Source organism: Numenius arquata, chromosome 8, assembly GCF_964106895.1.
Source record: "Numenius arquata chromosome 8, bNumArq3.hap1.1, whole genome shotgun sequence".
Classification (NCBI taxonomy): Eukaryota; Metazoa; Chordata; class Aves; order Charadriiformes; family Scolopacidae; genus Numenius; species Numenius arquata.
This window is the reverse complement of record NC_133583.1, coordinates 31,620,900-31,646,190: the sequence shown is the minus strand read 5'-3', so window position 1 is coordinate 31,646,190 and position 25,291 is coordinate 31,620,900. Positions and strand designations below refer to the sequence as shown.

Genomic DNA, 25,291 nt, shown 5'->3' with positions numbered 1-25,291 from the left:
AAGTGACAGGAAACCGCTGTCACTTGTGACTGGCAGACTGCAAGGGAATGGGCGCAGAGGGCCAAACCTGAACAAAAAGAGTTACGCGAATCATTCCAAATGAATGTTGCTGAAAATCTTACAGTCCACAGGACATCACACTTGCCATCACCACTTTCACCCGAGAGAACAAATTTAGAAATGGTATTTCTCTATTAATCCTGCAGACAAGTATTCTTTGAATAATTATTTACTATGGATCTCAGAAGTTATTTTTCAGACATACTTATCGCAAATTTTGTCAGCAATGATTATTTGTATAATTCACTGCCAAGCGAAGAAGCTACACATGCACAAGTGTGTAACTAGCTTCACCGTATGTAGAAACCCCTCAAACTACATAGGATTTCCTTTTGAAAGCAACAGCTTGGATCTTCAACGTTATATTCCAGCTGAGAGGATGGAAATTTATCTGTGTATTTCTAATTTCACAGATCAAAAACATTTTTCCACTCGGCAACATAAAATGTGCGTGCTTTCCTACACAAACTGCAATGTGTTTGCAGGAGCAGCTGTAATGAAATGTTGAGACTGCAATCCAAAGCACTTGCTATTGTAAAATCTAAGTCTATAAAAATGCCAGCAGAGTACAGTCACTGTTTATTATACTTTCATTACCAGAAGATCACATAAGCACTTTAGAGTAAAAAAATGTACAATGTAAGTTACTTTAATGTAATCAGCTTTGCTTGTATAGATTACAATACAAATTATTCTAAAAATTTTAAGGAAAAAAAATAATATTTGATTATGACTGAACATATCATGCTGCATACAAAACTCTGGGATTAAATTTATACATGAATATAAAATTAAATTAATTTTGTTGCCTTTGAGCCAAGCTCCCTGTGTACTACAGAAAAGATACTTCTTAATCTTGTTTTGGTAACTAATGATTTGAAAGAGTATAGCTTACATTTTGGCACCTAGTTAGCACTTCATTAATTACTAATTACTTGGCACTAAGTGAAGTTCTTCTAACATTGCCTGAATCTAAAAACAGTTATTATCATAAAAAGTCATTAGTTAAAATCAGTTTGATAGGAGATGTCCCAACCGGTTAAGTGCTAAAGCATACAGTTCCCTAAGGAATGAGAATATAGAGAAAATATTTTATTTATATAATGTGTAAGTGCTATTTTCTATTCTTACTCTTTGACTAATTATTCCATGAGTCTAGCTGCACTTAATTAATTCCCACAGTACATCAGGGTGAGAGACGCTAAATAAATGTAAAATATTGCTAAATTTACTTGTCAATTTATGAGAATAAAATTTTTTCCTGAAACTGTGAAATCGTATCTCAAGACTGCATCACAGTGCTGAAGCACAGTTGTGGTACCTGCCACCTTAATTTTGTTATTTCCTGATTTTGGAGTGCTTACCTATATAGGTCTGACTTTACAAACGCAGTGCTTTACATTGTGCAATTAATATCCAGGTTCTAGTTGAGGTAAGTAGTCTGAGACATTTACACCTACATATCCCTACTTTTTTGATCTGTAATCCTCTGTGGTATTCTTGCCTTTGTTATAGGTAAAATAGGAGTCAGAACCGGATAAATACAACATTGCCGTAACTGTCGCCATCTTCCTCTGACCTTTTGGAGGATGTTTATGCTTAATACATAATACACACATACTATCTTCTGCCCTTTAATAAGGAGGATGGGCGTCCTGCCTCAATCATAACAAAACGGAATTTTCAGTTGGTTCAGTTAAACTTGAAACTAAGCATAAAAAAATATTCTAATGGATAAAAATGTCTGTACCAGAGAAATCTGGTTCAAATAGACACTAGACACCTACATTTTAAGGGTTTACAGTTGGAGGTAGAAAACATTACCAAGAATGCTGTAGTGAAGAGTGGGTGTATGCTTCACAGCTGCTCTAATTCCCTATGTTCAAGTGATGTGCTTATATTTGCTCCTAAAGGTATTGTGATTAGTGCTAGAACTTCTCCTTCAGTATACACGGCTACTTGTTTCTCAGTTCCAGCAACAATGAAGGGATGAAGTGGAATTATAGCAACATAATAGGAGTCTGAACTGGTTTTGGGATTTTCTTAATATTTTAAGATCACAGCTTTTTAAAGAGTGTATCCAAGCAGGAGCTTCTGAATTCACCCAAATATGCATATAAATACATATATATATGTATATAAATAAAATGTGTGTACACACACACACTTTAAGAGGACTTCCTCTTTACATCTGGAAAACATTGTTTTCCCAAGGTCAACAAAGGTTGTCTAAGCGGCGAGGAAACTGAACACAGATAATGTATTATTTCCTCACTGTCTCTCACGCAACCTACGGATTTTTCCACAGGAAGAGAATACTGTTCTTTACTGTGTTGCCTTCCTACGCTCCAGATGTATGAAAGTCAGAAACGTGCTTTATGTTAGAGCCCTGAGAGGAGCCGTTTGCGACAAGGACGATGCTGATAGTACCAGGGAGGGAGCTAGAGGCAAAGAAGGATTGGCAGCACAGAGGCTGAATACCGATGTCCTCCTTTTTCTGCATTCCTAGTACCCCTGTACATCACAGGAGACAGTACGTCATTAGAGACAGTACTTGTAAACTGCTGAATAGAAAGCAAACACCATTTTTTATGTTGCATAAATAGTTATCTGCACATTTTCCATAAAGAATGGAGGTGCTGGGATGCCTACATGATTTATGCACAGTATGGAAGTAGCACAAACATGATGATTTACAACAGGTTTTAATGACCATCTGAAGGGGAAAGATCCCAAATATGGACAACAGCAACTGTTAATTGAAACTAGTAATATTTCATCTATCTAAACAAAGTAATGATCACGTCTGCCACAAGACTTCAAGAGATTTATCTTCCAGGCTCCCTAATATGGTTACATCTGTCCCCTGCTTAAATCCTATGTTCTCGCCATCTGCTCCAACACACTTTTTTCAACCTCAAGCAGTGATTAAACAGCTATTTGGAGAAGAAAAAAAGTCTTTTTCAATTTTTGAGCAAAATGTTTAACAACTGGAAAAAAAATTAAAAAACCAAACCCCCACCCCTCTTGACTCTCCATTGTTTCTGTGATATGAAATGTTACTAGTGAGGTGATCAACTTAAGTTTCCAGGAATCTTTACATTTGACCATGCAATAGGGAGCACTGCATCCACAGGTTCAACACAGGTTCATTATAGAGTGTAATAAATTGTGAGCAGATTAATACTATTCACTTAATCAGTCAAATTGTCATTAAGAGGCAATGTTATATGGGCAAATCAGGAAGCAGTCTGCTTTAAAAAAAAGGAAACTTCCTAGAATTCTTTAGTTGCACCATGGGAAGCCCGGCCAGTTATACTCCTTTGTATACAGTTATACTCCTCTGTACACAGAACATCTTTCTGCGTACTTACCTCTCCATGTCCAGCCATGGAGGAGAAGGAAGGACAGAGCCATAGCGCTCTCTCTTTTCTGTATGAGGAGAACCAAAGAAGAGCAATTTCACAGATCCTGTGCTTCTTGCTTCTGGGCAAGACTACAGCCTGCCTGGTCCTCGTGTGGGTCACGTTAATTAGGGAAGCACTTTACTCTGCATCCATCGTCCACCATAGTCACAGAATGGTCAGTTGTAATCCATCTCTTAGTGCTTATTGGGAGCCTTGAAATCCTTGAAAGGTATTAGATGTGTACTGAGCATCTTATTACTTGTTATGGTATAGGTACAATGCAAGGATAATACTGTCATAAACATACTAAAAAATTACCTCATCCCTTCTCTAGGAGTTTCCTCAATCTTTTCCTTTTTTTTTTAAAGACTGTTTCTTCCTCCTGTATGGAAGAAATTATGGATTCCACCTCATCATTGCCCCAAGCTTCATAGGAAGTAACTGGACTTGGTGCCTATGCTTTTTAGTCTTTGTTTTTTTGGCTGGTTTGCTGTGCTTCAGCTGTCTCCTGCAACTGTAATTGCTACTGCTTGCGAAGATGGGAAAACAGAATTTTTTGCACTGTTTGTAAAACACTGTGAGGTATTTTCAGAAATAATGCAGAACAAAGCAAATCTATGATGGCTTTTTTATCCACAGCTAATAATCCTTGTCTGAAAATCTAAGATTATAATGTCTATAGTATAAATAGGTGCAGCTCCATTGAAGGCCTTGCCATCCGTTACTGAAGAGCTTTGCTGTGAAGAATGTGGATAGTCAGACAGTTCAGCTTTAGATTTAATGAATACCATTGCTTAAATTACTAATATAGATAAAATACATTGTTTTATAGCCAGTATTTTCAGAATCATTTATATGTATTGGGAATATGTTTGGGATAAGCAGTGCAGCCATCATCTGTTGTAGTCCATATGTCTTGCTCTGTAAGTCTTATCTGCTGGCAATCTTTGGTATCATGCTACTGCATGTAAACTGGTTTGTTGGGAGCTGAAGTTAGGTGGAATAAGTACTCTGATGCTATGCTTCATACCCGCTTAAATGAAAATTAGGAAGTCAAGTAATAATATAATTTTAGTTACGCATTTTAAGTGAACAAAAAAAGGCAGAGATAATGTCTCAGGTACTCCATGTTTTCCAGGTACTGCATTTTTTCCTGTGTATCCCAAGCATTATCAGGATGATCGAGTTTAGTTACAGGGACAAGACCTCTAGAAAATGCTGAATGTTAGACTTAGCAAACACCATTCAAGACCATTTACATTAAAAGAAAAAGACAAAACAACATTTAGAAAAACATCTACATAAGGTTTCAGTATTCCTTACTAGAACTGAGAAACGCATGTATGGAATCATCTAGATTTCTAGATCCAAATTCTCTCTTAAGCTGTGAAACAGGTTTTATACCGATACAAATATTAGGGGGAATGTAGAGACTTTTCAAAGTTTCACTTTAAACAGAAAAGATAATCATTACATTTTCACAGCCTTATAATATCCATGCTGAAAAATCACTTTAACTTTCATCAGAATAGCTTGTTAAATGAAAAGATTATATATATATATATATATATTTGTTTTAAAGTAAATAAGAAGTCAGTCTGTATGGAGTCAAGGCCTGTTTCTTGAGAAAAATCATCTGACATGGAGCACTTGGCCTAAAAGTTCTAGTGTTTATAAATGTGTCTCAGCTGGAGACAGCTGCTGAACTTCTGAAATTTTGAAGAGATTTTTCCTGTGTACTCTGGAAAGGCTTCAAAGTGCACTCAGCAAGCAAATTCCAAAAATATATAGTGGGTGTATTTTAGCCAGTGTTCACCTAAACTTTTACTGCAGTCTGATTGATTCTGTGGCCAAACCTGACATCTATATGCTAATTTTCATTTGCATATCATTCTTTCCTACCGATATGCTTGGGAAGTTGTCATTTAAAGATTGAAATCTGAGTCTAAATATGTGAGAAGATGAAATAAGTTTCCAGAGTTTTCTTTCATTTTTCAAAAGAGGAGCCATATATCATGAGGACAAGGAACAGAAAATCCACAATACTATTCTATAAAGAGAGCTTCTGACTGTTAGGATGAAGTTTGTGGTTAATACTTTCTATAAATATGTAGTGGTGTATTCTAAAGAGGTAAACACATTAGAAGTAAATACGCGACACTGCTAAAATCTGAAAGTTTGTCGCCGTATATTGTCCTCTCGAGCTACTGCTGTCTGCCACATAATATCAGTAAAAACACATACCTGAGACTCAAAGGAGTGTTACACCTTGAAAAATGACATATCCATTATAAATTATCTTTTGAGAGTTGCATAAGAAAACACTTTGCCAGTGATTATTCTAACATAATGTAGTACTGGAGCATTTTATTCTATACTACAGATTATGACATCGCTTTTGCCAACACAGTCTGAACACTTCTCAGCATATGATGGACAGCAACTATAATTGGACAGATTTACTGTCTTGTTCTCTCCCTGGAGAAGTATAAGTAAGCCATATTGTTTTGCTACACTTTGTGTTTTAGATATATGTAGAGATACTTTTAGCTTTCACTAGAGAAGATAAAATTGAAGAGGCACATACTGAATTTGAGTCAGAAATTAGAGTATTTCCCAATGGTTTTTAATTCTTACAGGAATCCTTTCTAAGGTTTCACCCTGGCCACCTCTGTCTCCTGCACAGATGAAATGTACCTATAAAGCAGAAAGCTCCTTTGGGTCTGATGAGTGTGGTAAATTTTGCTTCCAGTGCTGAGGTTCTCATATAGAAATACTGAGCTTACATCACCAAGTAACCTCAGCTAAGGACTAACATTTTGAACATGATGTAATATTCTGCAGAAAGGCAACGCAGAGAAAGTTTGATGTGCTCCTTATTGCTTACTTTACCCATGTCATATCTTTTTTTTATTAAGAGCCACTATGCATTACAATGTTGCTTGTCATAAGTTACAGTCCCCATTCTCTCAGCCTGATCATTTGTAGGACAAGGTTTAATTCTCCCACTCAGGAAGAAGGCTGCCAGAACTGAATGCATGTTTTACTTGGGATTTCCAAAGACTTATACACATATGATAATTTGTGAACCCTGCTTAGCATTTGCATAGCAGTTAGCCAATGGGGCTAGAAATAGCTGGGTAAAGGAATGAGGTTTGGGATTGTCCATGCAGGTCGAGGCATGATGTTGAGAACAAAGAGAGGTACCAGCAAACAGTGCAAGAGCCAAGACAGGGATAGTACTTCAATGAGTGTACTTGTATAATGATCGGGAAATGAATACGAAGGAATGGGAGATGCCTTCGCCTGTGTGGAAGCAACTACAGTTGCTCCTACCAGGACAATCATGACTTCTACATACTATCCAAGCAAACTGAATTTGGGAACCTCTGTCTAAATCAACAGCAGCTTGGGTGGGTTTTATGGAAATAAGAGAAACATGATGAAATGCAGAATTGGCGTAGGGGAGGATTTTTGAAGATGGACTTAAAATGACGCATGTAGTAGACCTCAATTATGGGCATATTGCAATAAAAGTGAAATAGGATACTATCACTGTATAACTAAACAAAGCATATGGAAAACACAGAAAATATGATAGTATTTTCACCAATAGATCCTTAGCTTAAATACTACTTTGCATTTTGTCTTCTGGCTTAAAAAAAGCTTATCAAAAGAAAGAGGATTAGGAAGAAGAACCTAAAAGAATCACAAGAGAAGACTGTAAAACAAGAGAAACTAAAAATAGTGTGTTTAAGTGCTTTGATCTACAGATGAGAATCAGAGGCAAATTTCTTATCTGCATTATCATCATCATTCAGTGAAACCCTTAGGTCAATGCACTCATAGGTACATAAATGTATAGATAGAGTGACAGTTTCTACTCCGAAGATCAAAAAGTACACAATGTTTTCAACAGCACACACTGGTACAGATATCCTGTAGCAGCATAGAAGGCTTGCTGAGGGAAGAGGGGTCATAAGGGCCTTCAGGTAGAATTTTCTCCCCAGCCTGGGACACCATCACAATTCCCTCAGTCAGGGCTGTTATCCTGGCTCCGGCTTTGCTCTGCTTTCTGCAGGGGACCCCAGCTCCCAGCACCACCTCTGCGCCCGTGGCAGCATTGACTGAGCCTGAGACCAACAGCTGGGTGAAGGCTTCTGTCCTACCTCTTGGGAAGAGAGAGGCCAGGCAGTGCAAGTCCTAAGGAAACCTCTCTCCATCTTTACCCGGCAGGGAGGCTTAACAGAAGCTGGGAAGTAAATGAAACACATCTTACACCCTGTCACGTACTATGAGAAAGAGAAAACACCTTGTCAAATGAAGAGACAATAGAAGCTTGCGTTAACTCAACTCTCTCTGGATGCATATTAATGCAATGTACTACTTTGGCTCTGGAACTCTGTGCTAGAGAACAAATAGTTCAGCAAATGAAACAAAAAGCGTAGAAGATTTTTTTAAGGATTAGACATGTACATGTATAATAAGAACATGCTGACAGAAAGAAGCACTGCAAGCATTAGTGTCAGTGATGCTTCACAGCATAAACTGATCACTGACTGGAAAAATTTCCTTCATATATTTTGCAAAAAGTTCAGGTAAATTATGCCTTCTGTTGTAGCATTTAATATAGACTCCTGTTGGAGATAGAGAAGATGCTCAAAACTAACAGTCCTTGTTCTATTCTTTGCATTTTTTTACTACCAGTTATTTATAATATATTATTAAAAAGTCAGACTGTACCAATTTTGTTTTGAGGCAGAGGAAACAAGCATGTGCATATGTGAAATTTATGTCAGTGTGTATTTGGATGAAGAACATTAAGAAAGGATCTTAAGAAAAAGGTCTTCTGTTTCTTCCTTGTATCTTCTAATCCCCTTTGAGTTAAGTGCTTATGGTTTGGATTCATATAGGTAGGAAATGTCTTTCAAGACTTTTCCCTTTCAATTTAGTAAATTTCTTCAGTTGATTTCTTTCTGTTAAGTGACTGAAGACAGGTATTTAAACCAATTGCCGCATAGTGAGCCATGAGGAAAGGCAGCAGGTTGGATGGACGCTTATAAAGCAGAAGGTTTAAAGTATACTGACAAGATATTACCCAGTTTACAGCTCTTGTCTGTCAAAAGCAGGAGAACAGAATGAGGGCAATTAGACTTACTAGCTGGTCTACTGACCCGTAAGAATAAAGGGAATAAAAATGCCAGTGCGTGATAAAGCAGGCAACATTTCCAAAACAATAACAGAATATGCATAATAGCTCAAGAAACATCCTTGGGGGAAAAGAAAATAACAAACAAACAACTTTATACTTCTGTTTTTACCAGGAAAATGAAAAAGGGAGAGAACCACCAGAAGCTCTGCAGAACAGAGCTAGCTTTTCAGGAAAATACACAGGGCCAGATCTTGCCTCCTACATCTTCACATGTTTTCTGCTCTTCAGGCCCATGGAAATAAGCCAGGAAAAATTAATCGGCAGAGGAATGTATTATCTCTTCTGCATAGTTCCCATGTAGTGTCTCAGAGAAAGACCATGCAGCCAGGCAGCTGGCTGGAAAAGCTGCCTGCCTGGGGAAAACTGTCCTTGACTCCCACAGATCCCAGAGGATATGCCAGATTTCAGCGGGACAGCTCTTTCTTGTTGGTCTGAGACAACCTGAAGAATTCTGTCACTGAGATTTCCTTCTATAGGAAGGAAATTTCCTTCCTTCCTTTATCTATAGATAAAAAGCAGGGGCTGATTTGGGTGTCGGAATTTTTACATACTGTGGAAGTTCTGGGCAGAAACGTGAATGCTGATGTAACGATAGCTTTCTTAAACTGAGAAGTACTGTTGGGTCACTGGTTGAATGCTAGGTCGTTAAGTCTGCAGCTGCCTTGGAAATATTGTAGAAGGGGATTTGGTCTTGGAAAAAGGGAACAGTATAACGTCCTGGCTTACTCCCACACAACCCACTCCCTCCCCTACCACTACCCCTCCCCTACCTTTCATTTTACGAGTTTCCAGGCTCTTGGTACCCCGGGAGGAGGAATGATGTCTTTAAAAGTAGCTGATGCCCCACTTTAATATATTATGAACATAAAGCTATCATCCAGGCCGCTGATTTACAGAAGAAATATCAAACAAACGACCTTCATTTCAGTTTCCCATTAAGTAATGCACATCCTTCTCCTTCTTGTCCAGTGGAAAATCCCATGAAGTAGGAAAAAAACATTCTGGAGTTTGCATTGATAAATTACTTAAAGTGCTTCTCCAATTGGGGTCCGCAAGGCATGCAGAAGGGTCATAGCCTTCGTGTCCTTGAGGGAATTCTGCATCACTTCCATTAAGTGTCATCGGAGTCCTCTCCCCTCCTCCATCATTTCCTGCTCCCTTTGCTGTCTCTTTACCACTCCCGCAGCACAGCTCAGTAAGAAACTGTTCTGCCTTTAGCTCCCTCCCATATGGCTATGCATTAATCTCCCCTCCCGCATGCATTCATGCAAACTGAGGAGAAACTATAGATGTGGAAGAAATGCTTCACTTAGTAGCAGTGTCTCCTATCCAGATTACGTCTGGCAATTAAAAGGTGCAAAAGAATCATAGTAAACAGCATTATGGCTTTCCTCCCCGTTCCTTGCAACGTCTGCAGAGCTCCCAAGTATCCTGAATTTGCAAAGAGATTTTTTGGGGGAGTCTTAGAATTGGAAGACAGCTCCCAATCACCTTTCCACTTACCATCTCAAGGTATTTTCCACAGGATTTTTAATTATTATTTTTGCTCCCTTGTCTAGCCTGTTTGGTCAAAAGAAAAATCAACCCTGGAATTTAGTGAAGAGCAAGGGAAGTTAGGAAAAGAAAATCATTGAAATTGAATCAGATTTGGGAGACTTAACTTTTTGAAAAAGCTCTGCCCCTGTCAATTTACACTAAAGCTTTTTTAAAGCTTTTTTTTTTTTTTTTTGCATCCTAAGAAAGCACGTCAAGAAACATACCATTTTTCAAGTGCTTGCGATAGTGGGCTGTCAGCTCACTGCCTAGCAACTCGCTCACACTGCGTAGGGATATCCTGGCATTACAGACACTGTCACGTCTCATTGCCTAATACTTGCCTTGATGCCGTCTCGCTTGCTAACAGCATGTTACATCAGGTTCCTCACTTGGGAAATACCGAGCTGCCCTTCTCTGACATCTGGCCCAGTGAGCTCACCTAATGACACCAACAGAAAAAGCGGTATCATGGTTTATCTAGGTAGTAGATTTACTGTACTACAGAAGTCACAATGTATTTACATGAGATTTTATGTTAAGTAGAAACTCAGCATCAGTGTAGTATGAACGTCAGGCTCCTTGAAAAGTCAGCAGGCATTTTAAAACTTATTTCTCAGTACCAGTTAATGATTTTCTCTGAAAGAAAGCAAGGAAAAACTAGGAAATCCCCCCATGCATATAAATAAAAACCACAGAGCAGCAGCGTGGTAGTGTGATTTGGTGATTAAACGAGGTAGACTCAAGAGCTCCGGGGTAGGAAATCTGAAGTGTCAGCCTGACTGGTGACAGCAAGTCACGTAGGGGATTTTGGGATCTCAAATGACTGTCATGTACTATTGATTGTCATCTTGCAGGTCACAGCTTCCCCCTCCCAGGGCATTCAGTTCTCCAGAACTTCTGTTGTAATACGGTGGAATAGGAGGAACAAAACTGAGGAACAGAATCCTATATTATTAGAAAACCTTTAAGAACACATAAGATAACCTTGACTTGAACTCATAATGTAACAGCCAGATCTCAGAGGTCACAAGAATGCCAATTTTGCAGGTGAAGGTCTTTGAAAAACCCACTGTGCTGTTTTCAACACAGCTGTGTTAGGGCCTTTTATTCTCAGTGAGATTTGTAACTGTGACAAACAGCTAATGCTTTTTTACTTAGGTCAAGAGTTTTGAACCACAGGCTTTAATACAATACTGAAGAGATAACTTTAGTAAAAAGCATACCAAGTGAAACAGAGGTCTTCTCTCAACTGCCTCTTTCACTAAACATGAAAATCAAGAAATATACTCTAATTTTTTGTGTGTATACAACTTACAATTGTCTCGGTGCATATACATTTTTAATTGACTGCACATTCCTATACAACTGTAATGGGAAACAGACAAAAATACAGAATGTTTTGAAAATGCAAGTCTTAATGCAGACAGCGTACCTAGGGGTGGTATTGCATACAAAAAAAATGGGAAACAAAATCTCCAGTTAAATGAGTCTGATGGAAAAAAAGCATCCAGAGAGTTAAAAAATGATAAATTATTATGAAGGTAGAGTGGTCCTGACAGGCAGGAGGTGAGTCCGTTCAGAGCGGATGAGCCTACCAATCCCTAGAATCTCTCTGCTGTTAACCTCAGTCACAAGCACAGTGGTTTTGCTGTTACGGCACAACTGGCTCCAGACATACCAGACAACTGAATGACGAGGCAAACTGATTTAATTTAATTTAAATTAATGCCCGCAAAGTTCTATACAGGACCCTCAGATGCGATCAATAACTTTTCATCAATAAAAAATTAAAACTCCTCCCAACGAACACATGAAATCATTCTCAGTGAATTTTCTGATGGTTTGTGCATCAGGAACAGTATCAGTAGTGATCAGGACAGAAAGTATCACTGACCAAGAGACAGATCTTGTGCATCAGAACAGAAGACTGAAATATGTTCCTCCACTGTAGCTAACATACTGCGTACTCAATGGGACATGGCAAGCTAGATAAATTTTTAGGATGCCAAAATCTAAAGAATCTTAATTAGAAGGAATCTTCCTCTCCATTAACTCTTTTACCCAAACATGCATAAATTCTTATTTATTTTCTCAATAAGCTGTCTTTAATCCAATTATTCTGATTAATGCCATGTGCACAAATAGATTTTCCATCGGAAAATTATGTTATTGATAATTATAACTTTTGTATTAATCAGTACAGTAAAACAAGTTAGTCACTGAAGATTGTTTAATCCATTTCCTTTAAGTTTCTAACAAGGCAAGTGTGTGCACTTGGCTAGTTATCACGTCTCGGCTGAGGCTATGGTAACAGTTTTAAAAGAAGTGCTAACAGGGCTCTTGTGAGTATAACTCTGGAAATCAATACCCTAATCCTGTTACAAAATATACATAAATACCTGCTGATCGGAAAATAAAGCTAGATAATATAATAATTTTAACTTTCTCTAAAAAAGAAAACACTTTCTGTGATGCTATTTTTATCATCATGACCGATTATTTGCCTCAGAAGGGTTTTAATAAGCAGCAAAACACTGTCAGAAATGCGTACCTTACAGTATTTGGTGTACTAGGCACATTAGCACCTCTGTAAACCAACTTTTGCATCACTTTCCTGAAGCCTCCTTATCCCAGACTATTTGCTGCATTTGAAGGGATGCAGGAAATTATTATACTAAGTGTGATTCTTACACTTAACTACATACTAAATGTAGTAGTGCGTATTTTATAGTCTTCAGTGCGCTGTGTTTAGTATTTCAGTTACCTGTTTTTTTTATTGCAATACTTCTAGTTCTAGACAGAAACTAATGTTAATCATTGCATCTTTCTCACAATACATTATAAGTACAATGGCAGTTGTATGGTATGTATTGTCACACTTCTGGAAGACACATGTGGACATACACATCACCACTTGCAGTTCACTCTGTAAGCCATCACCAACATATTATTTTTTATCAGCTATATTTTCAGCTAGGGATTTGGTGGTACAAATAAGGGAGACAGACGTACTTGAAACACTCAAATAAAGGCTGAAGAATTATCCATGAAGATGTGTAATCATTTGCCAGAAAACAAATGCAGACGGTACTCGGACTCCAAACAACAAAACTGTCATTCATCATTGTGCTGACCCAATTAATTTTGCAATTCCATAAAAGTTGATAGTTTTGGAGCTTGTTAGATAAAGGGGCCATCAGAGGCGGTATGTCTCAAAACTGACCCAGCAACTGCATTTCAGTGGGCAGCCCGTCATGCTGTGCCTTCAGTGTCCCTCTCCTCTCCACTCAGAGGAGCAGGCTGGGCATCGAGGAAGAATTTTCCACCTCAGGAGCCTTTGGCATGGCAGTGCCTGGCTGCTGAGTGAAATCAGAGCACAGCAAAGTCCAGTGGCAGCTCAGCGTGCTCGTCTAGACACCCCAGGCTCATCACCCAGACCCTGCCGTGCTGCCCAGTCTATCCCCACGGAGGGCAGATAGGCCTCTCAGCGATTACTTCATTCCTTGTGTTCCAGACAGCAGATGGGACCCAAGGAGCAAATTAAAGTTGTTTTAGCTGCAGTGGTCCCGGGGGATATGCGGAATGCAGCAATGCTCCAGCCATGCCCTTTTCACTGCCTGCCCTTTCCTACGTTGGAGGAGAAATTAGGGTAATTTCCAGCTGTCTACACAGCTGTGCCCTTTCCAGGGCTCTCCTGACACCTGGGAAATCCTACAGCCAAACAGCTTTAGAACTGCTTGGCTTTGTCCTGTGACACTAGAGGGTCTCAGGGCAGGATTACCCCTGCTGAGCTCTACTTCCCACATCTCATCTTTGCACGTGGCTAGCCACTAGCCTGGCTGAAGGGGAAATGGAAAACATCTACACACGCTGACAAAGAATCAAGGCTGGGCTATCTGCTGTGGTCTGCACAGCAGTGTGACTCTACTTATGACTGGCACCACAATGATAGCCCAGGCCTATGCTAAAATGCTGTGCTGGTGTGTAAGAGATCAGACAAAGCTTTATTCCTGAGCACAAGCTCATGTGTAAACACCAAGCTTCGGAGGCAAGCCTGGGCTTAAATGCAAGCCCAGACCTGTGCTTGGCAGAGTGTAAATTCAGCTACGTGACTTCAGCAGGGTCAGAATGTGGCCATTAAGACAACAAAAAAATGCTGTAAAAATACCAGGCAGCCTTCTTATTTTAGTTTAACAAGAAGAAAAAGGCAGTAAATGTCATTGATTACTTTTGCAGCTTTTGTTTTTTGAAGATATAAAATTTTCCAAGATTTCCACAAAATGGTATCAGGAAAGAGAAATATGTATATCCTTAAGTCATGCAACAGTAAGGACCCATACTCCTTGCAGTTGTACCAAGTAAGCTCACTTCTGTCTCTAACACAGCTAACAGTTCAAATTTGGAAGGAATTTCCTACAGGGTTTATATTCCAAACTTTGAGTCTTCATATAGGTTACTATGCTTCATCTAGCTCAGATTTCAGAGATAATTGACTCAAAGATTTCCCAGGATCCATTCAGTTCTTGAAGAATCCACACAACTGGGACTGCCCCATGTTTAGCTTAGAGAGAAGGTTTTATACTGTATGGGTCACTCCTGTGAGTTTTCCAGTTTGGATTAACCCAGGTTTCAATGATTGCATGCTTATATAGGAAAGTAAGTGCAATCATGAATAACATTAAATTCCTTCATCTAATTTCTCCTGTATTTTTAAATCAAAATAAAAGCTTCACAAAGTTCAGCTTCAAAAAGCTGGAATCTATAAAGGCAGAAAAATGACAAAGCATCCCTAAACTTGATCCAGAAGTCGTCTTCCCTGGAGTTTTGTCTGTGCCTGCTTGGCTCAAGATTGTGACAGGTGGTGGATCTGATGGCTTCTGACAGTGGATAATCTCTAACTCTTAGAAGCAACAAGGATTTCTTAATTGCATAAATATATATATTTTTTTAAATAAACTATAAATGTTTTAAACAAAAGTTAGATGAAACAAAGCCCCTTTTTAACTCTGCTATGCAATTGCAATTACAATTACAAATAGCCTTAGAAGATGTGCTGGTGCTCAAGGAACAAACTGGATTTTCGATTCTCAAGTGTATTTGTTTGGCTAGTTCTGTATCTGTCATGCACTCTAATCTGGTCCTGTTGCTTACAGGAGATAAAAATAATTTCAGATAAGAGTTGCATAACCCCAAAAAAGTCTGTGCTTGTATAGAGGAATTATCAGTTTACTGATGTGAAGTGAAATTAACTATTTGTCATTAACTATTTGGTGGATTTTTTACATTTTAAAACACATGAACAGAGCATGCTTATGTATCCAACCTGAGGTAAAGCCAGCAGTCACCTCCTCAATATAAGAGGTCTAAATTGCTGGCTGCGTGCCCTTTATTTGACAGAGGGAAGTCTGACACCAGAAAAATACCACAGTAGAGATGAAAGAGGAATTTGATAAGATGGCTTATCTAGAAGTAATGAGATTTTAAGATGGATACTACCTCAGTACAATTTTCTTGTTTACAGAAGCTATCGTGCAATTTTAAAAGCATTCATTGGTGTTCCTTATACATTCATCTCTTACAACTACACACTTTTTCACCTTTCTTAAGAAAGAGGGTTGAAATTGCCAGGGATGTTTAAAAAGTACCACGTACAATGCCACATTTCCTGTTGACTCAGATCCTGCCACACACAGACATAAGGACAAACTGTTACTGCGACTGCAAGCTGGACACAGCACAGAACAGAGCACATTTGGTGGCTGCAGCAATTTCATACAAAAGTATTTAATGAGAACTAAGAGAACTACAGTGTTTCTGGTTAAAAACACATACCAAAATATGAAGGCAGAATGTTAGGGTAGCTAACAGAGGGAAAAAATTTTATTTGCAATGGAAGTTAAAAAAAAAAAAAAACAACAAAAAACACACGGAAAGGGACCACAAGGGTTCAGTGTCATGCCTGCCAAAAGCAAGCAATTTGCAGTAATGCATTGCACTCACTACAAATTGGAAAGGAATTTAAGACCAAAACAAATGCATGAACATACAGTCAGAAAATGCTCTATTTATGGTAGAGAGCATTTTTGCTTTTTTTTCTTGGGTATCCTAAAATGTTTACAAAGTAGAAGAGTTAAAAAAAAAAAGCTTTATAACCATGTAAATAAATGAACAGGAATGAACTGAAATACAGCTACTGTAATGGAATGTAGAATAACTATATCAGCAGTATAAAAATATTACTGGGGGGCCTACTTTAAAACAAAAAAAGCCCTAACACTGTCAGATGTGGCAAGCTGCGCTCCTAAGAGCAGGTGTGTGAACCTTGAGAAGTTCAGCCAGGCCAAGTGCAAGATCCTGGACTTGGGTCATGGCAATCCTAGGCACAAATAAATGTTGGGCGGAGAATGGCTGGAGAGCAGCCCTGAGGAGGACTTAGGGGTGTTGGTGGATGAGAAGCTCAACATGAGCTGGCAATGTGTCCTGGCAGCCCAGAAAGCCAACCGCATCCTGGGCTGCATCAAAAGAAGTGTGGCCAGCAGGTCAAGGGAGGTGATTCTGCCCCTCTACTCTGCTCTGGTGAGACCCCACCTGGAGTACTGTGTCCAGCTCTGGAGTGCTCAGCACAGGAAGGACATGGACCTGTTGGAACAGGTCCAGTGGAGGGCCGTGAAGACGATCAGAGGGCTGGAGCACCTCTTCTATGAGGACAGGCTGAGAGAGTTGGGATTGTTCAGCCTGGAGAAGAGAAGGCTCCAGGGAGACCTTACAACAGCCTTCCAGTACCTAAAGGGGGCCTACAGGAGATATGGAGAGGGATTCTTTATCAGAGAGCGGAGCAATAGGAGGAGGAGTAACAGTTTTAAATTGAAAGAGGGGAGATTTAGATTAGATACTAGAAAGAAAATCTTTACTTTGAGGCTGGTGAGGCACTGGAACAGGTTGCCCAGAGAAGCTGTGGATGCCCCATCCCTGGAAGAAGACCAGGCTGGATGGGGCTTTGACCAACTTTGTCTAGTGGGAGGTGTCCCTGCCCATGGCAGGGGAGTTGGAACTCGATGATTGTTAAGGTCCCTTCCAACCCAAACCATACTATGATTCTCTGTACCCCCAAAGGATTTGTAACAGCAGAACAAAAATTTCCATATGTACTCAGGTTAAAAAACACTCCCCAGATAAAAATGATCAAACTGGTGTAGAAACCTGCCTACAGAAGAGGATGCAGAAGATAATCCTAAGGAATTTGATTAAGTGCTTAAGAGCCTGTAATGCATTCAGGAAGTAATACACATTATTACAGGTACCAGTGTATTTATGTATTATGTAAACCCTGTTGGCACAGAAAGTTAATCCAAGAACTGAGGTTGACCAAATGCTGACACTTCATTGAGACAATATTGATACTGAGTGGATAAATTAACTGTTTGGTTCCTGTAATAAAATGTATAAAAACTGTTCATAATTCCACTACAATAAAACCATCCAGTACTGAGTGCTCCTTCATGAAAATACAGATCTTTTTAGACAAAGAGTCATTCTGGAACATCCTTTTTGACAGAAAAGCTATAAAAGTTGCACTCACAATCCCCTTTCTAGAAACTTAAAAAAGGCATCTCAGAATCATAAATTGCATACAATAGTACTGAAATAACAGTATGGTTTAAAAAATAAAAATACCCCCTAAGATCTCTATCAATGTAAACACACACTTGTTAGGAACCATCCAGCAGGATTCCTGCCCACCAGTGACTATGTAAAACTAAGGTTTCTGTAATGTAGACTGCTTCCTACTATTCAGAAGAACCGAGCCTGTAAAAGCACCTATTGGCTGTGAAATACAGAAGCTTCTAATGCCTTATATTTCCCTATAGTAAAATCCAAAAGCTGCAGGAAAAGATGTTTTTTTAGAAATATGACTCAATACTATTATCTCTTTCAGGAACACAAAGTGATATGACAAACTCAAATATGAAATATAAAATGACTCAAGCTTATCAGAGCCTGGGAAAATAACTCCCGGTGCAGTTACGGGATGTACTGTTTCAGGTGATGGGGTAGAGGGAAAACCCTCCATGATGTGCTTTTTTACCCCAGAAAAAACGTCCCCTCCTCTGTAAGGGAAAGACGATAGGAGTTGGCCTACCTTCTTAACGTGGCCCGTCTCCACGCTCCATTTGCATTTGAGATCTCTAGTTACAGTCATTGTGCCATCCTCTCTTTATTTAAAGAATAAAAACTTACTACACTGGTACCGCTCCCAACGCCAGCCTTTGTTTGGCTAAATATCCATCTTGCATGAACTTAAATACATACAAACTTCACATTGCTGGGATGCTTTGGGATGAAAAAAATGTGACTCCTCAACCCCTGACATCCATAAAAACTAATGCAGCTGATCAGAGATGAGGCTACTATGTCCTATAAGGTCCTCCCAACTACCTGTCCAGAGAGAGACATGCTGCTCTTGTTGTAGATATGAATGCAGAGTGAGGAAGGCATGCAGCTTCTATTTTGGTAATAAGTGGTTTGGTAACGCGTGGTTTGATGGCTTATTTTTCAGACCACAACAGCCCCACTCACCACAAAGCTCGAAAGGAACAGTTACAGAGGTCCTCGAGCTATCCAGGAAAAAAAAGTTACATAAGGCAGAGCAATTAATTGCTGCTATGTACATATTGTACTGCTGTATACTGAAAGGTAATTGAGCAGTTCGATTCAAGAACACAGGTGTTTAATTTTAAAAGCAGTCTTTCCTTGGCTAGAATTGTAATCACGTATTTTTACAAATAGAAGTTTTGCTTTTAACATTATTATTGTTGAGAGATGCTAAACATACACACCCTATGTCGCAACTCTTCAACTTGGCTTCAAATTTTAAATAGTACTCTTAAATATAAACAACAATAATCCTCTGCTGAAAGCAATTTTAAAGACCCATGATCCACATTGTCAGCCTAAATGGAGATGGGGGAATTAAAAACTGAAAGAGAGAAATATTCCAGTAATAAAAGCTACAGCAGAATAGACAGCACAGAGTGCAGCGCTCCAACTCTTTTTAGAGCTATGTCTGTCATAGCCTATTCAATCATATATCAGCACAAACTTTCTGTAGTGGTTAACATGCCCTCATTGTCTCAGAGTACGAATATATGAGTATATGTCACTTTTTCTTCAGTGCAGAAAGCACAGAGAAATAAATGTTGAAAAACACTGTTTTAGGATGCTCGCTCTGGAAAATTGCTATCAGAAACTAAACAAATCTATACCAGAATGCAGCCCTGTACGTTTACAATACCTCTCAGCCAAGAAGAGAAAATAAAGATGACCCTCCAAATCACCGCAGATAGACTACCGGTACTCACCAACCAACTGACATTTCTGCAGAGTGTTTGTGGAAAGCATCAGTGACCTGTCAGGCCTAGAGCAATTATGTGTAATAAAGCTCATCTGTTATGGCTACCTACTTGTGTTGCATAGCTAGGCAGAGAAAGCGTTTTCTTCTTGCTAAAAATACTTCCTTCCCCTCTCTAAAGTGACAAAAGTGTAACTTTGCCTGACCTATTTTTCGTCCTTATTCATTCTGTGGAAATCTTGCAAAATTGACACCTAATTTCCAGGTGCTGTTGCTTAGCTTCCTAAATTATTAACGAGTGCAATAATTATCCCTTTTCATCATCACATGGGGCAGGGGATAGATGCAAAGATTACAATCACATTACCACCCTCATATCTGAGCATGTTTATGATAGCAGAAAATCTCTCTACCAGTTTCAATCAATAAACTGTACTACAACATGCGTTTTATGTCATGGTCTAATGATACATTATGCTGGTCTACTCTAATTGTATCAGCAGAGACCCAGGGCAGAGCAGAAGTACAGGAGAAATATGGACCAAAATCAGGGATATCCGACTTGTTGAGTGTATTCAAGAGTGATGCCAGGTGGAGCCAGAAGCCTTCAGCGGTCGGGGTGCACCGTGTGTGCTGATTCTGACATGGGTTTACACAGAAGAGAAGAGAGGAGCAGAGTGAGATGAGACTGGTGATGGGGTGCGTTAGGGAGCTAGTGAATAACAGGAAAGCTTCAGACATCTTGAGAATGTTCAGAATTTTTTCAAAAGTGAAATCAAGGGATATTTCCATGCCACAGTATCTTCACAGCTGTACCTGTACCAGCCGAGCTGTGTCAGCAGGGCTTCCTATTAGCAATGCAGCCAACAGGAAGAGCTTTTCTGCCAATTTAGCTATCCCATCTCCCAAGGCCGATGACAGACATCCTCCTGGCTGAGCTGACTGAAGATGTTCTGCTTCACAATTGTCCATCAGTATCTGCCAGCTGGGAGTTACCACCCTGCAGCTGGGCCCACAAAAGAAATCCTGTGAGCATTCTCTCATGCTTTGGACAAAGCTGGATTAGTTAGCACTAACCACTTCCATCAGCACTTTAAATCACTCCATGGACCTTGCCTGAAGCGAGCTAGGGAGCGATCTCTTCTGCCCACACATAAAGGAGGCTGCAGCCTCCAGGAGAAGAGCAGTAACAAGCCACAAGAGGAGAATAATGTCTTCCATCGTCAGAGTTGCCTGTAATGTGAATGTCTCTTCATGGCCTGAACAACATAAATCAAGGTAACAAAAGCATCTGCTGGTCAACAGTGGTACATCTACACCTACAACTTTTTCCGGCACAGCTGTGTTGGCAGACCTTTGTAGTACTAGAGCTTGAAGCCACAGTCCTGCTGGATTTAACTGTACCCCCTGAAGAAGTTTCTGCTCTCAGAGCTCTGAGGCATGGAGATGTTCAGCCACCATAGCTAAATCCAACAGGGATCATTTAATGGAGCCCCTGACCACCAGGATTCACATCTCAGGAAGCCCAACTCGCTAGCATTATAAGCTGCTTGTCTAGGTGGTGGTCTGTGGCACGCACAGAACAGGCACAGCCCTTTGCTGTGCATCAGCCAGCCTCCAGAGGGCCAACGAGGACAGGTGGGGCAGAAAGCTCTTAAATGGCCATCGCACAAATGGCCAGACTTCAAGGGACCAGACTCTAGCCTGAGCCAGCTGTGGGAAAACAGGGCAATCAGCAAAACACTGAGAAGAGAAATCAGAATGAGATAAGGGGAGTCTGGTTGCAGGTGGAAAACAGGGAACTGGAGCCCAACTAAGCGGGACAGGAACAAAGGACAAGTAATGAGCACCAAGTGATCTGGACAACTGCTTTCACCCTCCTGCTGCCCTGCCCATCTGCTTGAAATTTGCTTTCAAAACATGTCCTATTTTCCCTACGTCTGTCCTGATCCAAGCTCCCATCTTGTCCTTTATGGATCCAGTGCTGTCACTCAAAATCATTAAGAGTAGAAAAGCCGAATTGAGAAACAAAGGCAACTTATTAACACACACATTCTTCACCCTGATAAGTTTCTTTCAGCTGTATTTTCCCCTCACTTATTCAGGTCAGAGTCTTCTGGCTGGTTTATTACAGGCATTTAAAGACAACAATGATTTTATATGACTGTCTGACTGCATTACAAATTCATCACAAGTCCTGGCGGTGTCTGACATTTAGGTCCAAACAACTGCATACTGTTGGAGAACCCCCACCCCCCCCGAAATACATTCACTGACCTCCCCTTCCAGAAGAATGAGGTCATCAGCATAACGAGCTCTCCAAATCGATCTGTAAACAGCCTGATTCACAATTTTTCTCTACGAGAGAGAAGTTACGAAAGGAGCAGTTTGAACAAAAAGGGCTTCAGCTCCACCCAGTGGTAATGAGAAGATTTCCAAACCATCCCTCTGCCCGTTCTCTGGGTACCTACTACCCCGAAGGAACACAACACTGTTTTTTTTTTTTTAAGCTGAGGCACCAGAGACCTCTGCTCGGACACTGCTGCGTTACAGCTCGAGCTGTGACAGGTCTGAACAGTGCTGTTGCCTTAGTAGCCTGTGCCTTGAAAAGCTGGGGACTCGTCGTTACGCGGAGCTGATGTGTATCAACCCTCACCATCCTCTTCGGTATTTGCAAATTTTGAATATTTCTCTTCACTAACCATCTTCCAAATAACCAGCTGGCTGGGCGTAGCACCATGACCTCTTTGCTCTCTGCGTTGATTTTGTGAATGGTTAAGGGGTAAAACTTCTAAGCCTGCCTTTTAAAGATTTTTTTTTTTATTTCTCCCATGAGGCAGCACTTTCTGACGTGACTCTTGAAGCTCCTTTTAGAATTGGGGATGCTTTTAAGGAAGGTTTTTTGTGCCCAAGTTTTCAAGAACGGAACAGCTCTCTAAATGAACTTCACAGTTTGAATGACAGGGACCTTGAGAAAGTTAAAGCCAGCTCCAGCTCTGTTGGTTGGCCAAAAATTAAATAGTTCACATCTGACCTAATTAACGCTCAAATAGACATCAGCAACTCTCAGGCTCCAAGGCATAAAATTGTGACAAGGGCCAGGCAGATACCACCCCCCCACCCACCACAAAACCCCCTCAGTGGCACCGTCAGCTGGATGCATTATCCTTCTTGGGTGGCACTGGAACACCAGTTTGTGACTCTCTGGGGAGCAGGTTCTGGATTAGACGGACTCCAAGTCCTGTGTATAACCGTAAAATGTTAGAAATCTTTATCTTATTTCTCATCAGTGTTCCTGTCCTTCCTACCTGCCCCAGGTGCTCTTTCCTAACTTTTTGGAAGGCATGTCTCATTTTTATCTCTTTATTACCCCCATGTGAGTATCATTATTGCAGTTATATTTACAGTTCAAAGTGTTGAGCCTGCAGCATTTGTCCATGGCTTTTGTGATCATAATAATTTCGCCTAATTTTCACATAAAGAGTCCAAAACATATGCAAAGTCTGAAATAGATTTTAAATGAATGTGTGCTGGTGTAAGCAAAAATGTTTTTTTTTTTCCTGCCTGAAAAGCTTTCAAACCTATGCACTTCAAGCATTCCCTTGCATGCTTTCTCTCACACCTACGTACAGAGGCCCATATTTATTTTCAATTTAATAACATTTTCCATCACAAAACTGGTATGATATTTTTAGCTATCAAACTACATCACATTCATCAATTAGGTTTTGAAAATGATACACGAACAACAAGAACAAAAATTCAGGCAGCCTTTCTTCTCCCACACAAAATCTAACTCGTAAAACCAGTATTTCACAACATTTTATAGCAGCTATTTAATTCTTTGGTTCGTTGGGGACAAAACCAGATAAAGCTAGTTTTATACGCAGTAACTATTTGTACACTGCGTCCAGTAAAGCACTATTATGGTTTTACTTCACAGGAGAGAGGGAGGTAGCCAGTTCAGGCGGGCTGCAGTACACGTGTATGAATGTCAGTCTGTGAAGCAGCAGGAAGGTGGAGAAAAGGTGGGTTGTGCAGGACAGGCGGAATGAGGCTTCCTGAGGGAACCTAAAAGCGGAGGTTGTGCTCTGGCTGCAGCCGTGGCCACCCGTCCCCACCCTGCTTCTGCTGCCAGGATCACCACAGGGAAGAGGCAGAACTGCCTTGATTTGAATTCAGCAGGCATTTTATCCTCAAAATAACTCAAAATTTGACCCCTTGCTAGCACAAATCTGTAATGCCAAGGGAGTTTGGGAACCCTGCACTTTGAAATAACACTCAATTGTCAAATGTATTTTCTCTGCCCAAGCAGCCCGACTTCTTCAGCACTTCCATTTGCATTCTGAGGCTCTGTGGCAGGACACCACGCTGTCAGTGGTGCCTTCCACCCTTGAACAGAGAGGAGACATTGCTAGAAAAGCTTCTTTCATTTCTAACACGCAATAAAGCCAAGAGAGTTAGCTGAGGCGTACCTCTCCTGAGCAATTGGGTACGTCTTCTTTTGAACCTCTGCCCCTGCTGAATCCGATAACCAGCTGCTGGGGGGTGACTCCCAACACCCGACCAAACTGGGCAGCCAGGCAAGCAGCTGCTAGAATATTGCTTGAGGGAATTGAGTGTGTTCCTTCTCACCGATCTCTCTCCTCTTCTGCATAATTTAGAGAGGCAGCATCCCTAACCCTAACCTTTCAGTTGCCCATCAATTGGAGATAAAGAAAACCAGATCACTTTCTGCATGTTAATCAGATACCTTGAGTGTGCCAGGAGCAAAGGCAGCAGCCTCTCTGATGAAATGTAACCCCATTCTCTCTCAATCCGTGCCCATCTTCCTACCTTTTGAATAGTGCTATTGGTGGTTTAGGAGATCTTTGTCAATTTTTATAATGCAGGAATTTTATTTTTATGGAAGGGTTTTTTTTCCCCCACATTGTGTAGAGAAAACAAAATCTGTAAGAGATACGGCAGGCAAATTTCTAAGAAAAAATATTCTTTTTACAGCCAGAACAGGTATTATTTCAGTCTTCCCTTTTCTGTGTCATATAGCAAAGCCAGAAGATAAATATTTGGGGGTTTTGCCCATCTGTCACTAGCACAGGCCCCTTGTTTCTGGCATTTGATTAAATTTTTAACTAAATACAGCCTGATAACAGAGCTCCAAATGTTCCTTTAACACTCAGGAGAACTTTCAGGGAGAAAGAGACATTCATAGTCCCTCACCTTCCAAAGATGACCAAACCCACAGTTCATATTTCACTTAAGCTCTATCAGGTAGATTAAATCCTGGATAGAAACAAGCATCAGGCTGCCAAGCAGATTACTACGAGACCACAAGAAACAAATGAGTAAAAAAACCACCCAGGCTTTTACCAAAGTCAGCAGTAAAGCTGAGGGGCAGAAATCGTTTGATATTTTCATGAAACATTAACCTTCAAACATAATTACTCCAGGTACTGAGATTGCAACCTGAAGGCTGCACTGTTGGGGAGAATTGCTGTAAAACTGGCCTGCAGGGTATGAATGTGGCAGGTAAACAAAAGTAATATCTGTGCAGAGATAATGGGATACAGGTCAGCACATAAAAAGCATGGCTTTAGGGGATGGAAGTGCTGTTACTGACGGGATTTTTGCCACTTTCCACATACCAGTAAAGGTGATGGTGACTTGTTTGACATTGCATGAACAGCAATCTTTGAAAGCAGACACTACTGAAACACAAAAAGCTGG

At 40.2% G+C, this 25,291-nt stretch overlaps 1 protein-coding gene across 1 annotated transcript in view; it reads right to left on the bottom strand.

Annotated features, from left to right (window-relative positions):
• The window catches only part of RALGPS2 (Ral GEF with PH domain and SH3 binding motif 2), a 149,508-nt gene extending 125,291 nt beyond the window's left edge, over positions 1-24,217 (bottom strand). Inside the window, exons 1-2 of the mRNA XM_074152716.1 lie at positions 24,061-24,217; positions 19,761-19,770 (exon numbers count right to left, since the gene is read on the bottom strand). The gene's annotated coding sequence lies outside the window, so the exon portion shown is untranslated. The remainder of the gene's footprint in view (positions 1-19,760; positions 19,771-24,060) is intronic.
• Between the last annotated feature and the right edge of the window lie 1,074 nt (positions 24,218-25,291).